The 20,595-nt window shown below is 45.6% G+C and overlaps 1 protein-coding gene across 3 annotated transcripts in view; it reads right to left on the bottom strand.

Annotated features, from left to right (window-relative positions):
• klhdc3 (kelch domain containing 3) overlaps positions 1–20,237 on the bottom strand; it is a 317,322-nt gene extending 297,085 nt beyond the window's left edge. The window contains exons 1-2 of one of the 3 annotated variants that reach the window (XM_068028321.1): positions 20,020–20,237; positions 17,380–17,475 (exon numbers count right to left, since the gene is read on the bottom strand). The gene's annotated coding sequence lies outside the window, so the exon portion shown is untranslated. Of the gene's footprint in view, positions 1–17,379; positions 17,476–18,093; positions 18,113–20,019 lie in introns of those variants that run through there. The other 2 variants (XM_068028320.1, XM_068028322.1) reach the window with 2 other exon arrangements.
• Between the last annotated feature and the right edge of the window lie 358 nt (positions 20,238–20,595).

Below are 20,595 nucleotides of genomic sequence, written 5' to 3'. Positions count from 1 at the left end.
CAGTAACCATAATTCTATAAGTTTTAAGGTATTTGTGGATAAGGATAAGAGTAGTCCTCGGGTGAAGGTGCTAAATTGGGGGAAGGCTAATTATAACAATATTAGGCAGGAACTGAAGAATTTAGATTGAGGGCGGATGTTTGAGGGTAAATCAACATCTGACATGTGGGAGTCTTTCAAATGTCATTTGATTAGAATCCAGGACCGGCATGTTCCTGTGAGGAAGAAGGATAAGTTTGGCAAGTTTCGGGAACCTTGGATAACGCGGGATATTGTGAGCCTCGTCAAAAAGAAAAAGGAAGCATTCGTAAGGGCTGGAAGGCTAGGAACGGACGAATCCCTTGAGGAATATAAAGACAGTAGGAAGGAACTTAAGCAAGGAGTCAGGAGGGCTAAAAGGGGTCATGAAAAGTCATTGGCAAACAGGATTAAGGATAATCCCAAGGCTTTTTATACGCATATAAAGAGCAAGAAGGTAACTAGGGAAAGGGTTGGCCCACTCAAGGACAGAAAAGGGAATCTATGTGTGGAGCCAGAGAAAATGGGCGAGATACTAAATGAGTACTTTGCATCAGTATTCACCAAAGAGAAGGACTTGGTGGATGATGAGCCTAGAGAAGGGAGTGTAGATAGTCTCAGTGTTGGGTGTCTTGCAAAGCATTAAGGTAGATAAGTCCCCAGGGCCTGATGGGATCTACCCCAGAATACTAAGGGAGGAAAGGGAAGAAATTTTTATTTTATTTTTAATTTAGAGATACAGCACTGAAACAGGCCCTTCAGCCCGAGTCTGTGCTGACCAATAACCACCCATTTATACTAACCCTACAGTAATCCCATGTTCCCTACCTACCTACACTAGGGGCAATTTACAATGGCCAATTTACCTATCAACCTGCAAGTCTTTGGTGGTGGGAGGAAACCGGAGCACCCGGTGAAAACCCACGTGGTCACAGGGAGAACTTGCAAACTCTGCACAGGCAGTACCCAGAATTGAACCCGGGACCCTGGAGCGGTGAGGCTGCAGTGCTAACCACTGCGCCGCCCTACTGGGGCCTTGACAGAAATCTTTGCATCCTCATTGGCTACAGGTGAGGTCCCAGAGGACTGCAGAATAGCCAATGTTGTTCCTTTGTTTAAGAAGGGTAGCAAGGATAATCCAGGAAATTATAGGCCGGTGAGCCTTACGTCAGTGGTAGGAAAATTATTAGAGAGGATTCTTCGGGACAGGATTTACTCCCATTTGGAAACAAACCAACTTATTAGCGAGAGGCAGCATGGTTTTGTTAAGGGGAGGTCGTGTCTCACTAATTTGATTGAGTTTTTTGAGGAAGTGACGAAGATGATAGATAAAGGAAGGGCAGTGGATGTTATCTATATGGACGCAGGGTAAATGCGAGGTGATGCATTTTGGAAGATCCAATTCAAGAGTGAACTATACAGTAAATGGAAAAGTCCTGGGGAAAATTGATGTACAGAGAGATTTGGGTGTTCAGGACCATTGTTCCCTGAAGGTGGCAACGCAGGTCAATAGAGTGGTCAAGAAGGCATACGGCATGCTTTCCTTCATCGGACGAGGTATTGAGTACAAGAGTTGGCAGGTCATGTTACAGTTATATAGGACTTTGGTTCGGCCACATTTGGAATACTGCGTGCAGTTCTGGTCGCCACATTACCAAAAGGATGAAGATGCTTTGGAGAGGGTGCAGAGGAGGTTCACCAGGATGTTGCCTGGTATGGAGGGCGCTAGCTATGAAGAGAGGTTGAGTAGATTAGGATTATTTTCATTAGAAAGATGGAGGTTGAGGGGGGGTCCTGATTGAGGTGTACAAAATCATGAGAGGTATAGACAGGGTGGATAGCAAGAAGCTTTTTCCCAGAGTGGGGGATTCAAATACTAGGGGTCACGAGTTCAAAGTGAGAGGGGAAAAGTTTAGGGGGGGGATATGCGTGGAAAGTTCTTTACGCAGAGGGTGGTGGGTGCCTGGAACGCGTTGCCAGCGGAGGTGGCAGATGCGAACACAATAGCGTCTTTTAAGATGTATCTAGACAGATACATGAATGGGCAGGAAGCAAAGAGATATAGACCCTTAGAAAATAGGCGACATGTTTAGGTAGAGGATCTGGATCGGCGCAGGCTTGGAGGGCCGAAGGGCCTGTTCCTGTGCTGTAATTTTCTTTGTTCTTTGACTTCAGCAAAGCCTTTGATAAGGTCCCTCATGGCAGACTGGTACAAAAGCTGAAGTCACACGGGATCAGAGGTGAGCTGGATGGATCCAGAACTGGCTCGGTCATAGAAGACAGAGGGTAGCAGTGGAAGGGTGCTTTTCTGAATGGAGGGATGTGACTAGTGGTGTTCCGCAGGGATCAGTGCTGGGACCTTTGCTCTTTGTAGTATATATAAATGATTTCGAGGAAAATGTAGCTGGTCTGATTAGTAAGTTTGCAGATGACACAAAGGTTGGTGGAGTTGCGGATAGTGATGAGGATTGTCAGAGGATACAGCAGGGTATGGATCGGTTGGAGACTTGGGCGGAGAAATGGCAGATGGAGTTTAATTCGGACAAATGTGAGGTAATGCATTTTGGAAGGACTAATGCAGGTGGGAAGTATACAGTAAATGGCAGAACCCTTAGGAGTATTGACAGGCAGAGAGATCTGGGCGTACAGGTCCACAGGTCACCGAAAGTGGCAACGCAGGTGGATAAGGTAGTCAAGAAGGCATACGGCATGCTTGCCTTCATCGGTCGGGGCAGAGAGTATAAAAATTGGCAAGTCATGCTGCAGCTGTACAGAACTTAGTTAGGCCACACTTAGACTATTGCGTGCAATTCTGGTCGCCACACTACCAGAAGGATGTGGAGGCTTTGGAGAGGGTACACAGGTGGTTTACCAGGATGTTGCCTGGTCTGGAGGGCATTAGCTATGAGGAGAGGTTGGATAAACTCGGACTGCTTTCACTGGAACGACGGAGGTGGAGGGGCGACATGATAGAGGTTTACAAAGTTATGAGCGGCATGGACAGAGTGGATAGTCAGAAGCTTTTTCCCAGGGTGGAACAGTCAGTTACTAGGGGACATAGGTTTAAGGTGAGAGGGGCAAAGTTTAGAGGGGATGTGCGAGGCAAGTTCTTTACACAGATGGTGGTGAGTGCCTGGAACTTGCTGCCAGGGGAGGTGGTGGAAGCAGGTACGATAATGACGCTTAAGAGGCATCTTGACAAATACATGAATAGGATGGGAATAGAGGGATATGGGCCCCAGAAGTGCATAAGGTTTTAGTTTAGGCAGGCATCAAGATCGGCGCAGGCTTGGAGGGCCAAATGGCCTGTTCCTGTGCTGTACTGTTCTTTGTTCTTTGTATATCATTCCAGTCACTCGTTTCCCTGAAATACGAGTCACCACAGACAGGCACTCAGACATGTGTATATACACACTAAAACCCCCCACACAGACACACACAACCGCGCACACGCACATTGGTTGAGATCTTCCAAAATTCCCTAGATTCTGGTAGGGTTCCAGCGGAGTGGAAAACTGCAAGTGTAACGCCCCTATTCAAGTAAGGAGACAGAAAGCAGGAAACTATAGGCTAATTAACCTAATATCTGTCACTGGGAAAATGCTAGAATCCATTATTAAGCATGTAGTGACTGTATTATAATTTTCTACATGTACTATCAGGCAGTGTCATTATGGATTTATGAAAGGGAAATAGCGTTTGACAAATTTATTACAGTTCTTTGAGGATGTACCGAGCTAGGTGGAGAAAGGGAAAGCGATAGATGTGGTGTAATGTGGATTTCCAAAAGGCATTTGATAAGATGCCACATAAAAGGTACTATACAAGAGAAGAGCTAATGGTATTGGGGGTAAACGTCTTAGCATGGATAGAGAATTGGCTAGCTAACAGGAAAGAGTTGGGATAAATGGGTCATTTCCAGGTTGGCAATCTTAACTGGTGGAGTGTCACAGGGATCAGTGCTAGGGCCTCAGCTATTTACAATCTATATTAATGGCTTGGCTGAAGGAACTGGGTGTATTGTAGCCAAATTTGCTGACAATACGAAGATACATGGGAAAGCAAGTGGTGAGGACAGTGTCTGAAAAGGGATATAAATAGATTAAATGAGTGGGCAAAAACTTGGCAGATGGAGTATAATGTGGGAAAATGTGAGGTTGCCCACATTGGTGAGAAGAATAGAAAAGTAGATTTAAATAGAGACTACAGAATGCTGCAGTGCAGAGGGATCTAGGTGCCCATGTACAAGAAACACAAAAAGTTAGCATGTAGGTACAGCAAGTAATTAGGAAGGCAAATGGAATGTTGGCATTTATTACAAGGAGGATGGAGTATAAAAGTAGGGAAGTCTTACTACAACTGTAGTAAGGTATTGGTGAGATCACAGTTAGAGTACTACATACAGTTTTGGTCTCCTTATCTAAGGAGGCAGCTCAGAGAAGGTTCATTAGGTTGATTACTGGGATGAAAGGCTTGTCTTATACTCATTGGAGTTTGGAAGGAGAGGCGATCTCATTGAAACACACAAGATTCCGAGGGGGCTTGACATGGGAGATGCTGAGAGAATGCTTCCCCTCATAGGGGCTCCTAGGACTGGGGGTCGGTAGGGGGTTTGGGCAGGGAACAGAGACACAGAACTGCCAGCGACAGCACCATTATTGGGTCTCTACTACTGGTTGAGACAATTTTAGCACACGTGCAGTACGGCTGACAGTATGTAGTACAGGATCTGACCATCACACACAGGTGGGCACCAGAAGCCCTGATCCCTCTGGGTTCTATAAGCTGCTATAACCCACCCGGAACACATGGAGCCCAACCTATGAGCTTTGTTGATCTTCAGCCTGCAAGCGGCCTCATTTGGGACACTGGCAGGAGGCAAGAGAAATAGGGGGAAGAGGTGGATGGAGGTCACAGTATCTCTCGGAGCGTCACAGCCCAAGGAATGTACTAATTGGAGTCAATGTAATGCAGTAAAACATCCCAAGGTGCTTCACAGCAGCATTATCAAAGAAAATTTGACACTCTGCCATATATTAGGGAATATGACCAAATGGCCAAAAAGATAGATTTTAAGGAGCATCTCAAAGGGGGAACACGCAAGAGAAAGAGGGGGAGAGAATTCCAGAGCTTAGGTCCCAAAGAACTGGAAGCATAACCACCAATGGTGCAGCAAAGGAAATTGGGGATACCGGAGGCCAGAGTTGGAGGAATGCAGATATCTCAGGAGGGTTGTGGGGCTGGAGGAAATTACAGAGATAGGGAGGGGAGAGGCTTTGAAGGGATTTGAAAACAAGGATGAGAATTTTAATATTAAAGGCATTGCCAATGTAGATCAACAAGCACAGGGGTGATGGGTGAATGGGACTTAGTGCATGTTAAGATACAGGCAGCAGAGCTTTGGAGGAGTTGAAGATTAATCCTCTGAAGCAAGGTCCATACTTCTGTTGTGCCAACAGCTCCCATAAGGGAATTAAACCAGACTGCGGCCTGCAACTTCTACAATGCAGATCTGTGCTTTTATAAACAAATATTCACAGCTCATTACCCACACTAAAAGTAGGTGTGGGAGGAGAGACCAGGACTTGTGTGCTTGCTGGCATTGAGTTTTAAACATCTGGAGATAATAAATGGATTTAAAACATGGCTCATAACATTGGTATATTGTTGGCAACCTTCCATCTATGAAAGATGGACATGCAGCAAACATTCCATTTTGGTGGGGTGCCTTCTCTTGGTGCACCTTTGGTGATGGCTGTGAAGGCCAATTCTTGACAGGCAGGTTCTGCCACAAGTGCCACATGTAAAGTTGCCAAGTGGTGCTGTGTGTTGTTATTTTTGACACTGGCACCTGTTGCCAAGCTGCTGTAGCAACTGGTCATCGTGGCAGTACACACCAGTCCACTGGATGCGTCGCCATTTCCCTCTTTCGCCAGCTAGTGACTCCCAGGTGCGACAGTCAACATTTAGAGCCTTCATGTCACACTTTCAAGCATCCTTGAAGCGGAGCTTTGGACATCCCAGTGGTCATCTGGCCCCGGCTACCTCACCATACAGAAGGTCTTTGGGTACGCGACTGTCTTCCATCCTGTGGACGTGTCCGATCCACCGAAGCTGCCTCTGTTTGATCAGTGCTACCACACTTGGGATCTCTGCCTTTGAGAGGACTGTCACATTTGTGATTTTGTCCTGCCAGGATATACTCAATGCACTACATACAGCCAAGATGGAAATTGAGCTTCTTTTCCTGGTAGCTGTAAGTTGCCCATATTTCACAGCCATACAGCAAGGTGCTCAGAAAACAGACCTTATAAACCATCAGCTTGGTCCTAAGGGTCAGCTGTTCCCAGCTGGCACTTGGAGGCTTGTACGTTTGCAATATGGAAACTGCTAACCCAAACGGTGTCACAAAACGTGGTTGATGACAGGACGGCTGCATCGGCAACGTCGGATCGGACTGATGTGGCACAGCCGTGTTTAGCATGAGGGGAGCAGCCTTTGATGCAATAGCGACCTACTTCCTCAGTTCCAATATGGGTCTCTTGTAGGCAAATGATGTTGGAGGGTTGGGTGGCAAGACATCCAATGAGGTTTCGCTTGGCAGCCGATAGGTCCTCAACATTAAGTTGTAAGATTCAGAGAGCACGCCCCATTTCCATAAAGCCAGAGGGTTGCTCAATGTTGAGACTGGTGGTTCTGGGCTGACTGGGATTCCTTTAATTTTCTCGGAATTCCGTCTGCTGGTAGGATCATTTGCTCCTGGCATGCCTGGATACTGATGGGGAGGCGTAGCATGAACGCTAATCCATTGCCCCACCTACATCGAAAATGGCTTCCAAAAGAACCTGAAGATAAGCAGAGTGCGACTGGATATCACAGCTGCCTATGATACAGTATGGCACATTGGCCTGTTCCTAAAGCAGTCCAGAGTGCTTCCAACCTGGGTCAGGACAGGTGCTGAAACATTCCTTCACAGATGATTTAGAGTCCAACTTGGACAAGGGAGAAGTGCATGGAGAAGACTAGCCAACAAACTATCACAGGGCTCAGTGCTAGCCCCAACGCTGTTCAACATATATACAAATGACATGCCAACAACCACATCTCACAACTCATCTATTCTGATGACATTTGTTGTGCCACCCAAGCTCCATCCTTCTGCACCCTGGACCAGATCCTTAACCAAGACGTTACACAGTTGATGGACTATTGCAGGACATGATGTCTCACAGTGAATCCCTCTAAAACCATATCCAGTTTATTCCAGCCCCACAATGCCAGTGCTAAAAAGTTGCGTATCTACATGGATGGTCAGAGACTAAAGCATGATACAACCCAACATACTTGGGAGTGACTCTGGATAGGACTTGGTCCTCCTGGGAGCATGTGAAGAAAACAGCAGCAAAAGGTCAAACCCAGAAACAACCTATTAACCAAACTTGCTGGATCTACGTGGGGCACTGCTGCCATAACACTCCAGACCTCAGCACTTGCCCTATTACACTCAGCAGCAGAGTACTGGGCACCTGTCTGATATAGGTCATCTCACACACATCTTGTTGATACTAAACTGAATGCAACAATGCGCATTACAACTAGAACCCTCTGCTCAACACCTCTCCCCTGGCTTCTGTCCTCGCAAACATCACTCCCCCACTCATCTGCCTACTGACAAAAAAAACCCACAAACGGGTTGAAACCATCCATGCTGCACCTCACCTACCACTCCATAATGACATGGTCAATCCACCTACTGCCCGCCTTCCATCTCAGTGCCAGATATGGAGTAACTTTCCGGAGCAAGATCTACCAGCAGACATCCTTTGGATCAAGTAATGGGAAAACACAGGAAGTCACTAACAAGTTCCTTGTGACAAACCCCATCTGTCGAATGGCAGGCTTTGAACTATCACAGCGAGAGTGGTCCTTGCTAAACAGGTTCAGGACAAGCCAGGGCCCCTGCGCAGCCAACCTCCACCGCTGGGGCCTCAGTACAAACCCCTTATGCATTTGTGGAGAGACACACAAACAATACTGCACATACCGAGGAGTAGACAAAGTGGCAAACTAATCACATTAAATTTAGCAAATGAGAAGGCTATCGCTTGGCTCTGGGGATTTGCATTCGTTAAATAAATAAGGGTCAGCTTGGTGTCATCCCATGTGCATTTCGGAGGTCAGCCAAGGGTGGTAGCTGCTTTCCCTATGTGTGTATCGAGCTCTGCATCAAGGGACAGATTGTCTGTCGCTGTGGACCCAAGGTGGCAGAATTTGCGAACCACTTCCAGTGGGATGTTATTTAGTGTGATCAGGGTCAGAGATGCAACACCTTGTCCCATGGCCACGCTTATAGTCAAGGAGAACAAGTTACAGATAGGGGAGAGACATGGGCTACAACAACATTGGTATAAGTGTAATTTAACTGTAGACCCATTTAACACTTAAGTGTGCCAGATGATAGCTCCCAGACAATCAGAGTACCTTCGAGTACAGCACAGCTTTTTAATTTACTCCCAGGATTTGAGAACACATCCTTTTAAAAAAAAAAGGGAAAATGCACTTGCCTCTTTACTCCTGTAGAATGTACCGAATTACCACTCAGCCAATGAATGTCTTTTTGAAGCAAATCCACCAAAGTGGATAGACAGGGCAAGCAAGGTCCCACAGACAGCAACCGAGAGGAATAATGGTTAGTCTATTCCTGATCGCATTGGATGAAGGCGTGTAAGGATACCGGGGAGAATCGCTCTGCTCTTCTTTGAAGTGTTGTGGGATGTTTTAGGTCTTACCCTGAAGGTTTGCCCCTCAAATGGTGCAGCAGCCCCGCTGGGATCGCCCCTCCGACTGCACGGCGCCGGGACCATCTTTCCAACCACAATGCGCCGGGACTGCACAGCAGTGTCAGCCTATATTATTTATTCATAGATACAGCACTGAAACAGGCCCTTCGGCCCACCGAGTCTGTGCCGACCATCAACCACCCATTTATACTAATCCTACATTAATCCCATATTCCTACCACATCCCCACCTTCCCTCAATTCCCCTTCCACCGACCTAAACTAGGGGCAATTTATAATGGCCAATTTACCTATCAATCTGCAAGTCTTATTATGTGCTTAAGTCTCTGGAATGGGGCTCTAATTAACACTTTGAGAGTCTGTAAAACCTGCATCAGCCAAAATCACTGTTGGTTGCATCACCAGGCTGGGCAGTTACCGAATTCCTTCAGCCTGCACCAATTTTCTCACAGAAAAGAGAAATCATGTTTCAATTTCTCCAAGCTTTACATATCACTTTTGACTAGACACAGAAATTAAGCAAGGTATTCAGCAGGGAAAGACGGAGAGTTAAGCAGTACTATTCTTACAGTGGTTATTAGATGACACTAGCCAATTATCAACTCGCAACCAGTCCTGAATGACCCCCAAACCTCTGACCAGCAGGTGACAGGTGCCATCACTCCCAGCAAAGAGGCATTTTGTAAAATCACAGTCAGTTACTCACTCTATTGTCCGAGGCTGCAAGTTAGAATTTCAGAAATCTTTCCTCCCGGAATGTGGAAGCACCAGTGGGAATTGAATCCCCAGTACTGACCCCTACCCTGTACGGTGTCCACGATATATTCAGTCGCTCCCAACACTTGGCACTACACTCACTAATACTGAAAATAGCTGCTGGGTTTCTTGTGTTCCACACAAGCTGTGCTATTTCCAGCACATACAGCAAGCAACGACTTGTTCTGTCCAAAAGAGAACGGAGCAGCATCGAGGTTATCGACTGACATTCATCAGCTTTTACTTTAAACATAGCCTACAGTGTCCTTCAAAGCTCACTGTGGATACATGGTGTCAAAGGTCGGCTCTTGTCCTTTTATTTTTATCCTTGAACTCTTCTGTCCTGAGTGACTAGGCATTTGGAAGCAATGGAAGAAATGGGAAATGTTGAGTTAGTTCATCACGGATCACAAACACCGGTAGATTCCGGAAGGTGCCAAACGAATCTTCAAATTGAAGAGAAAGTGAGTGGTGCTCCAAGTCCCCTATCAAAATGTATGGGTTATGTCAAAGCAGCTTCAAATGACATGAAAGCCACACCACAGCTAAGAGTTCAAACTGCGTGGAAACTGACCCATTAGATCAAAGATATCTGAAAGTAGCAAAAAGGAGTTGCTTTTCTAAAGCATTTTTCAGGATGTCCCAATGAGGGACTTCGAGATGCAGGCACTTGTTACAATATAGGAAGCGTTGGCAGCCAACTCCCACAAACAGCAATGCAAAAGTGACCAGATAATCTGTTTTAATGATGTTGGTTGAGGGATAAATATTGGTCAGGACACCGGGGAGAACCTGTCCTTTCTTGAATAGCGGCACATGATCTTTTACAGCCACCTGAGGGGGGCAGACAGGGAATCAGTTTAACATCTCAGCCAAAAGATGGCAGTTCCGACAGGGCGGCACCTCCCCCAACCCCCCCCCCCCCCCACTCCCCACCGCTGTCTGGCCCCTCCGACAGGGCGACGCTCCATCCCCCACCTATTACTGCCCCTCCAACAGGGCAGCACACCCTCTCCCACCCTTTACTGCCCCTCCGACAGGGTGGCACACCCTCTCCCACCCTTTACTGCCCCTCCGACAGGGTGGCACACCCTCTCCCACCCATTACTGCCGCTCCGACAGGGTGGCACACCCTCCCCCACCCTTTACTGCCCCTCTGACAGGGCAGCGTTCTTTTTCTATCTCCCATGGTGTAACATAATTCCTAAGAGTTATAGAATATATTGGCACCTGCCATTTCACAGAACACAGTAGAACTATGATCAGCTGCACATCAATTCCAATTTCAGAATATGCCTATGATCAGGTTAAGCAGTTGCAGCGTACAGACATATATTGAAACTAGAGTGGCGCATGGATACAAACACACGTTAACACTGGTTGATCTATAAAGCAATGAAGCACAAACTAACAGTAAATTTTAATAAACTGATTGCAATTTTAAAGTTAGTTGTGAATTGCTTGGAGAAAGTCTTGAAGATGTAATACAATGCTTTAAATGGTTAACTCATCCTTCCCGATGTTCAATTTGCGAATGCAACACTTGATTAGATCTGTTTGCTCTTCTGTAGAACATTTGTCTTACCACAGGAATGCCAACAAACACTTGTACATTACAGGTACAACAAACACACCATCGCAAACAATCAAAATACCTGACCAGATCCAAGTCTGATAAAACTGCAAAACACTCAACACGCACTCTCCATTAGCACCCAGTCCCAAGGACGGCAGCAATACTTTATCAGGCCTGAATTCCAGCCAGGTGAACACTACATTAACTGTCTGAGCCACATGTCCCAAAGCATGATAAAGGGGGAAAAAATCCCTCAGGCAAAGGGAGTTTGGACTGTGGTCATCCAGTCCTGCCTGAGCAGGACCAGATAAATGATAGAATAAATCTTCAATACACTCAACCTGACTGACAACTCCACTCAGATTCCCACAATTATGTAACATTTCACTAGAGCAGCCAAAGACAAACATGCAATTCTCAGGTAATTTTATGAATCCCTGCTCCACACTTTAGAAAAAAAATTTCAGCAGCAAAAAAGACGACAGCAAGAGATACTCAGTTAGCAGCCCTGGGTTTACTCAAACTAGGATTGCAACAATTCAGAGTCGCCTGCTAATGTGCTCAATATTTACTAAATTCTGAAAGAGACAGACAGAGAGAAAGAGAGAATGTGCCAGAGGTTCACGTTGATGACCTCTCACACACGACATGTTAATGTTACCTTCTTCTTTCCACAGATACTGCCTGACCAGCTGATTGGTTCCTGTTTTTATTTTAGATTTCCAGCCCCTGCAGTATTTTACTTTTTCTTTCACTTACAAAAACGTCGGCTTTGGACCAGAGCAGTACACTGTGGGATATCCAACTTGGGCTGCTTGACCGAACAGTAGAGTGATCGACTCATAACTCTGACTGTCTCAGAACGTAACAAACACACTAGTGCTAATAACTTGTGCTAAAAGAGTTGCAGTTTGATTAGTTAGCCTTTAGAGATCAGAAAAACATTTAGAAATCCCTTCCTCTTAGTAACTGGAGAAAACAAATAGTTAGCCTACACTTGTAGATCTGTGCAGTCCTGCTCTCCATATAAGAATATAGAGGCAATAGAGAAAGTGCAAAAAAGATTTACGAAGGTGATAACAGAACTGAGAGGATACAACAATCAGGAAAACTGAACAGACTGGAGCTGCTTTCTCCACAAAACAGAAGGCTGAGGTGTGACCTGATAGAGGTCTTTTAAAGTTATGGAAGGGTTTGGGGGCAAACATCGAGAAGATATCTCCATTGTGGGGGCCAACAGAACTAGGGGCCATGAATATAAGATAGTCACTAATAAATCCAATCGGGAATTCAGGAGAAACTTCTTTATCCAGAGTGGAACTCACTACCACAACGAGTGGTTGAGATGAAAGGAACAGAAGGATATATTGATAAAGTGGGATGAAGCAGGGGTGGGAGGAGAAACACTGGCATAGACCAGTTGAGCTGAATGGTATATTTCTGTGCAATTGATCTCCTGTACATAGCACACAGCAAATCGAGCATGTTTATCATGTGGGGATATTAGGACCAGATAGTCAAACTTAACTTGCACCACATTTTAAAAATCACAGTCCCACTTTCCACTCTACAATCTTATATCCACATTTAACAGAATTTAAAATAAAATTATTTCAAGGGATGTGAGCGTCGCTGGCAAAGTGACCATCTCTAATTTCCCTCGAGAAGGTGGTGGTGAGCTGCCTTCTTGAACCACTGCAGTCTATGTGGGGTAGGTATACCCACAGTGCTGTTAGGAAGGGAGTTCCAGGATTTTGACCCAGTGACAGTGAAGGAACGGCAATATAGTTCCAAGTCAGGATGGTGTGTGGCTTGGAGGGGAACTTGCAGGTGGTGGTCTTCCCATGTACTTGCTGCCCTTGTCCTTCTAGGTGGTAGAGGTCGCAGGTTTGGAAGGTGCTGCTGAAGGAGGTGTGGCAAGTTGCTGCAGGACATCTTGTAAATGGTACACACTGCTGCCACTGTGCCTTAGTGGTGGAGGGAGTGAATATTGAAGGTGATGGATGGGGTGTTGATCAAGCAGGCTGCTTTGTCCTGGATGGTGTCGAGCTTCTTGAGTGTTGTTGGAGCTGCACCCATCCAGGCAAGTGGAGAGTATTCTATCACACTCCTGACTTGTGCCTTGTAGATGGAGAACAGGCTTTGGGGAGTCAGGAGGTGAGTTACTCGCCACAGAATTCCCAGTCTCTGACCTGCTCTTGTAACCACAGTATTTATATGACTGGTCCAGTTCAGTGTTTGGTCAATGGTAGTTCTAAGATGTCGATAGTGGGGGATTCAGTGATCATAATGCCATTAAACATCAAGGGAAGATGGTTAGATTCTCTCTTGTTGCAAATCATCATTGCCCGACACTTGTGCAGCACAGAAGTTAATTGCCATTTATCAGCCTAAGCCTAAATGTTGCCCAGGTCCTGCTGCATGCTTTAGTATCTGAGGAGTTGTGAATGATACTGAACATTGTGCAATCATCAGCGAACATTCCCATTTCTGACCTTATGATGGAAGGAAGGTCATTGATGAAGCAACAGAAATGACCCTTCTAAATTCAGATGGTTTTAATACTGCTAGTGCTACCACTGCATTGTCCCCAGTGTGAACAGAGTGCAATTAATTACAGCTCAAACTTTACACACACAAGTTCTATTGTGTCAACATAGGAATTTAGAATGGAAACACTCAACACATGTTTGGATGGATGCTCCTGATCACAGAGAAACATTGTTTGGAAAGTAGATTGGAATATTAGAGTCATAATCATTATGGCACAGGATGCGGCCATTCGGCCCACTGAGTCCAGGCTGGCTCTCTGCAGAATAATCCAGTCAGTCTCATTCCCCAGCTCAGTCCCGTAGCCCTGCAAGTTTATTTCCCTCAAGTACCCATCACCCATGGCTAAAGAAGTTAAGGATAGTATCAAATTTAAAGAAACACTACAAATCTACAAAGATTAGTGGTAGGTCAGAAGATTGGGCAGATTTTAAGAACCAGCGAAGAATGACAAAAAAAAATAGAGGGAGAAAGTAGAGTATGAGAGAAAACTAGCTAGTAATATAAAAACAGATGCTAAGAGTTTCTACAAGTATTTAAATAGGAAAAGAGTAATGAAAGCAAGTGTTGGTCCGAGAGTGTTTGGGGAATTGATAATGGAAATGGCAGAGGTGTTGAACAGGTATTTTGTGTCTGTTTTCACTGTAGAAGACTTAGAAAACTTGCCAAAGATACTTGAAAATCAAGAGGTGAAAGGGAGGGAGGAACTTAAAACAATCACCATCACCAGGGAAAAGGTGCTGAGAAAACTATTAGAATTAAAGGCTGACAAGTCCCCAGGACCAGATGGACTGCATCCTTGGCTCTTAAAAGAAGTGGCAGCAGAGACAGTAGAGGCTTTGGTCCCCATGCCCCACCCTCGCCAGGCACAGCCAGACTCAGTACCCCTGCCCACCCCCGCCAGGCACAACCAGACTCGGTCCCTGTGCCCCATCCCCGTCAGACAGCCGGACTCAGTCGCTCAGCCCCCTATTAACCACCCAATCCTGAATGAGGCACTGATTATATTAAGGGCTTAGAGGGGGAGGAATTTTCTGAAGTGTTTAGGAGAACTTTCCTCATAAGTACGTTTCCAACCCAACGAGGAAGGAGGCATTGCTGGCCCTAACCCTGGGGAATGAAGTGAATCGAGTGGAGATCATCAGTGGGGGAAGCATCTTGGGAACAGTGATCATGGTATCACATGGTTTTGATTAGGTATGGAGAAGGACAAGAAGCATTCTGGAACAAAAATACTTAGCTGCAGGAGGGCTAATTTCAGAGAATTGAGTGGGGAACTGGTTTAGGTAAATTGAAGTCACAGACTAACGGGCAGAAATGTGATGGAGCAATGGGCGGCCTTTAAAGAGATGGTTCGGGTACAGTCAAGGTCCATTCCAACAAGGGAAAAAGGGAGGGCAACCAAAGCCAGAGCTCCCTGGACGACAACAGAGTTAGACAGCAAGATGAAGCAGAAAGACAGGGTGCATGACAGATGTCCGTTGATAATACAAGATCAGGTTGAATAAGAAATGTAGAGGAAAAAGGAGATTAGAGGACCAGAGACAGTATGAGAAATGATTGGATCCTTTTTTATGTTTTGTGCCAAAGGTCTTCTATAGGCATATTAATGTAACACCATTCAAAGGAGCAACTGGGCTGATTCGGGACCAAAATGGAGATTTATTGGTTGAGGCAGAAGGCATGAGTACTTTGCATCAGTCTTTACCACGAAAGAGGACTTTGCCAAAGCTATGGTAAATAAGGAGGTTGCCGGGATACTCGATGAGATAAAAATGAAGAGGTGGCACTAGAAAGGCTGGCTTTACTTCAAGTAGATAGATTGTGAGGGTAAGAATTAGAGATCTTCCAATCCTCCTCAGATAAAGGCTACTGTCAGAGAACTGGAGGATTGTAAATATTGCGCTCCAACAAAAAAGGAGGGGGATAAACTTGAAACCTACAGGCCAGTTTAAAGCCAAAGCTTTCAGAAAAAACAATCCAGGTGAAAACCTTGGGGCGGCACAGTGGTTAGCACCGCAGCCTCACAGCTCCAGCGACCGGGGTTCAATTCTGGGTACTGCCTATGTGGAGTTTGAAAGTTCTCCCTGTGTCTGCGTGGGTTTCCTCCCACATGCCAAAGACTTGCAGGTTGATAGGTTAATTGGCCATTAGCAATTGCCCCTAGTATAGGTAGGTGGTAGGGAAATATAGGGACAGGTGGGGATGTGGTAGGAATATGGGATTAGTGTAGGATTAGTATAAATGGTTGATGGTAGGCACAGACTCGGTGGGCCGAAGGGCCTGTTTCAGTGCTGTATCTCTAAACTAAACTAAAACTGACAAGCACGGACTTATAAAGGAAGGCCAGCAAGGATTTGTTAAAGGCAAATAATGTTTGAGTAACTTGAGTTTTTTGATAAGGTAAGTTGATGAGGGCAGGGTAGTTTTGACATTGAGTCGATGGCCTATATATCTAGAGGATTAGAATACATGGGGGTAGAAGTCTATCTTCAGCTATACAAAGCCCTGCTTAGACCTGCAGTATTGCGAACAGTTCTGGGCACTACACCTTAGGAAGGATATACTGGCCTTGGAGGAAGTGCAGTGTAGATTTATCAGAATGATACCTGGATTCCAAGGGTTAAATTGAGATTTCACAAACAAGGATTTTATTCGCTGGAATTTAGAAAGTTAAGGGGTGATTTGGTCAAAGTTTTCAAGGTATTAATGGGAACAGATAGAGTAGAGAGAAACTATTTCCACTGGTTGGGGAGTGCTGGACCAGGGGCATAGTCTAAAAATTACAGCCAGACCTTTCAAGAGTGAAATTAGGAAACACTTCTACACACAAAGGATGGTAGAAGTTTGGAACTCTCTTCCACAAACAATTGATCCAGCATCAATTGTCATTTATTTTAAATCTGAAATTGATAGATTTTTGTTAACCAAAGGTATTAAGGGATATGGGGTAAAGGTGGGTATATGGAGTTAGGTCACAGATCAGCCATGATCTCATTGAATGGCGGAACAGGCTCGAGGGGCTGAATGGTCTCCTCCTGTTCCTAAAAGGACAGACAGGCTGGTCGAATGGGTAGACACATGCAGATGAAATTTAATGCAGAAACATGAGATATGATAAATTTTGGGAGGAATAATGAGACACCATTCAAGCTAAATGGTACAATTTTAAATGGACGCAAGGAGAGGGACCTGGGGGGTGTTTATGCACAAATCATTGCAGGTGGCAGGACAGGTTAACAAAGCAGTTAATAAAGCTTTGGGGATTTGGGCTTTATAAATAGAAGCACAGATTACAAAAACATAGGAAATAGGAGGAGTAGGCTGTTCAGCCCCTCGAGCCTGCTCTGCCTTCAACTAGATCATGGCTGATCTACCTCAACACCATTTTCTTGCACTATCCCCATATCCCTTGATATCTTTAATATCTAGAAATCTATCCATTTCTGTCTTGAACATACTCAATGACTGAGCCTTTGCCACCCTCTGAGGTAGAGAATTCCAAAGATTCACCACCCTCCGAGCAAAGAAATTCCTCCTCATCTCAGACCTAAATGGCCTGCTCCTTATTCTGAGACTGTGTCCCCTGGTTCTAGATCATCCCACAGCCAGGGGAAACATCCTTCCTGCATCAACCCTGTCAAGCCCTGTAAGAAATTAGTATGTTCAATGAGATCACCTAAACACTAGAGAATCCAGGACCAGTCTCCTCAATCTCTCCTCATAGGAGAATCCTGCCATCCCAGGAATCAGTCTGGTGAACCTCCGCTGCACTCTGGCGAAAAGAAAGGAAGTTATGCCAAACCAATATAAAACAATAGCTGGAGTATGTGTCAAATTCTGGGTACCACACTTTAGGAAGGATGTGGAGACTTTATGGAGGGTACAGAAGAGATTTATGAAAATAGTTCCTGGGAGGATGTGGGATTACAGTGATGTGGACAGACTGAAGCAGTTGTTCTCCTTGCAGCAGAGGAGGCCAAGAGGAGATTTGGTTCGAGGTGTTCAAAATCATGAAGGGTTTAGACAGAGTAAGTCAAGTTGAGGAAATACTTCTTCACCCAGAGGTGGTGATGGTCTGGAACTCACTACCTGAAAGGGTAGTTGAGGCACAAACCCTCAACTCATTCAAAAGGAGTCTGGATATGCACCTCAAGTGCCATAATCTGCAGGGCTACAGACCAAATGCTAGAAGGTGGGATTAGTATAGGTGGAACGTTTTTCAGCTGGCCAAGTGGCCTCTTTCTGTGCCTTACACTTTCTATGATTTAAAGAGAAACTCTCCAATGATCAATCCCGAAAGGATACCCATTTAAGACAATCAGCAAAAACAGAGACGACATGAGGAAAAACCTTATTACACAACAAGAGATTAAGATTTGGAATGCACTACCTGATAGGGTGGTGGAGGTAGAATCAATAGTGGCCTTCAAACAGGAATTGGATAAATACTTCAGGGAGAAAAAAATTGCAGGGTTACATAAGAACTAGGAGCAGGAGTAGGCAATTCAGCCTTTAGCCTGGTCTGCGATTCAATACGATCATGGTTGATGTCATCTTGGCCTCAACTAAACTTTGCTGCCGAGTCTCCATAACCCTTCAACCCATTTCTAATTAAAAATCTGTCTATCTCCTCCTTAAGTTTACCCAATGTCCCGGTATCCACCACACTCTGGGGTAGTGAATTCCACAGATTCACAACCCTTTGAGAGAAGTAACTTCTCCTCATCTCTGTTTTAAATCTGCTACCCCTTATCCTAAAACTATGACCTCTCGTTCTAGATTGTCCCACAAGAGGAAACATCCTCTCTATGTCTACTTTGTCAATCCCTTTAATCATCTTATATACCTCAATTAGATCTCCTCTCATTCTTTTAAACTCCAGAGAGTAAAGACCTAAACTGCTCAATCTCTCTTCATGAGACAAGCCCCCCCATCTCTGGAATCAATCTCGTGAATCTGCTCTGAACTGCCTCCAATGCAACTACATCCTTTCTAAAGTAAGGGGACCAAAACTGTACGTAATACTCCAGGTGCGGTTTCACTAATGCCTTGTACAGTTGCAGCAACACTTCCCTACTTTTATACTCTTATTCTTATGGCAATAAAAGCCAAAATTCCATTTGCCTTCCTTGTCACCTGCTGTACCTGCAAACTAGTTTTCTGCGATTCATGCATAAAGACACCCAGATCCCTCTGCACCGAAGCACTCTGAAGTTTCTCTCCATTTAGACAATAATTTGTCTTTCTATTCTTCCGACCAAAATGGACTTATCCACGTTAAAATCCATCTGCCAAATTTTGGCCCATTTATCTAATCTATCCATTTGTAGATTTCTTATTTCTTTATTGCAACTTACTGTCCCACCTATTTTAGTGTCATCTGCAGATTTGGCTACAGTACCTTCTATCCCTGCATCCAAGTCATTTATAATGGAAATAGTTGGGGTCCCGAGGATCAAACCCTGCAGCACCCCACTAGTTACATCTTGCTAACCAGAAAAAGACCCATTTATCCCGACTCTCTATTTTCTGTTGGTTAACCAATCCTCTATCCAAGCTAATCCAAGCCTTCTGGAAGTCCAGATAAACTACATCTACAGGATCCCCATTATCCACTTTGCTTGTTACAGCTTCGAAGAACTCTAGAAAATTAGTCAAACATGATTTACCCTTCAGAAAACCGTGCTGACTCTGATGGATTGTGTTTTGACTTTCTAAATGTCCTGTTATTACTTTCTTCATAATGGATTCTAACAATTTCCCAACTACAGATCTTAAACTAACTGGTCTATAGTTTCCTACTTTCTGCCTCCCTCCCTTTTTGAATATATTAGCCTTTTTCCAATCCACTGGCACCTTTCCCGTATCCAGAGAATTAAGGGGAAAGAGCAGGGGAGCGGGACTAACTGAATAATGGTCTTGTAAAGGCCAGCTGGCTCGATGGGCTGAATGGCCTCCTTCTGCACTGTGCTGCTGTATAATTCTATCAGGCACCCCCGGGATTCTGCCTTGTGGTTGTACTGGAGCACACTGGTGTAAAGAGACAGGTTAATGTGCTGGCTCCACAGCCCCCCGTGTCTGCTGCTATCACCATGCCCCCATCATTACCCCGAATCAATACAAACCAACCACAGTCACTTCACACCCAGCCTCACCACCCACTGTATGGACCACCTTAGCCCCAGAGGCCTAGTGACTCAGGCTCCTGGCCAGGGGGATGGAGGGAGGGCTGCAGCCAGCCGCCCCTTTACCTCAGTGGCTATGTTGGGTAGGTGGGGGGGGGGAAGCCGGGTGGTCACACAGTTGACGGCCTTACCTCACTCAGCAACTCCGAGGCCCGGCCGGGGCCGCTCCGACAGCAAACCTCCGCCCGCAAGGTTCTGGGGTTTTTTTTTTTATCTCTCTGCCGGCTGAAAATACCTCTTAAAGGGGAAGGAGTAACCAGCTGCTGCGGTTGCCGAGGCCGTGTTTACGCGTTCGTGGCGGGACTGGCACACTCCGCCCTGCCACTGACTTCCAGCAATCAGACCAACCGACCCGCCCACTCCAGCAAGAGGGGGGGAGGGGGAGGGGGAGGGGGAGGGGGAGGGGGAGGGGGAGGGGGAGGGGGAGGGGCCTCAGACAAAAAACACCAACACGCCTGCGCACACATATCTGCATGCTGGGAGTTGTAGTGCGGCGCCGCCGACAGAGCAAAGCGCTTGCGCAGACGCCGCTGCATGCTGGGAGCTGCTGTCTGCCGCCTTGCGTTCTGGGAGGTGTCGTTCTCTCCGTGAAGGGACATTTACCCAATTTTGAAAAAAAAACTTTTGTACAGAAAGCACCATATTACGACCGCATATTTGGTGCCACATTGAAAGAGCAGACCATCTTGAGACCCGATCCTCAAGGA

The sequence above is a fragment of the Heterodontus francisci genome, chromosome 3 (assembly GCF_036365525.1).
Source record: "Heterodontus francisci isolate sHetFra1 chromosome 3, sHetFra1.hap1, whole genome shotgun sequence".
Classification (NCBI taxonomy): domain Eukaryota; kingdom Metazoa; phylum Chordata; class Chondrichthyes; order Heterodontiformes; family Heterodontidae; genus Heterodontus; species Heterodontus francisci.
This window is presented reverse-complemented; position numbering and strand designations above follow the sequence as displayed.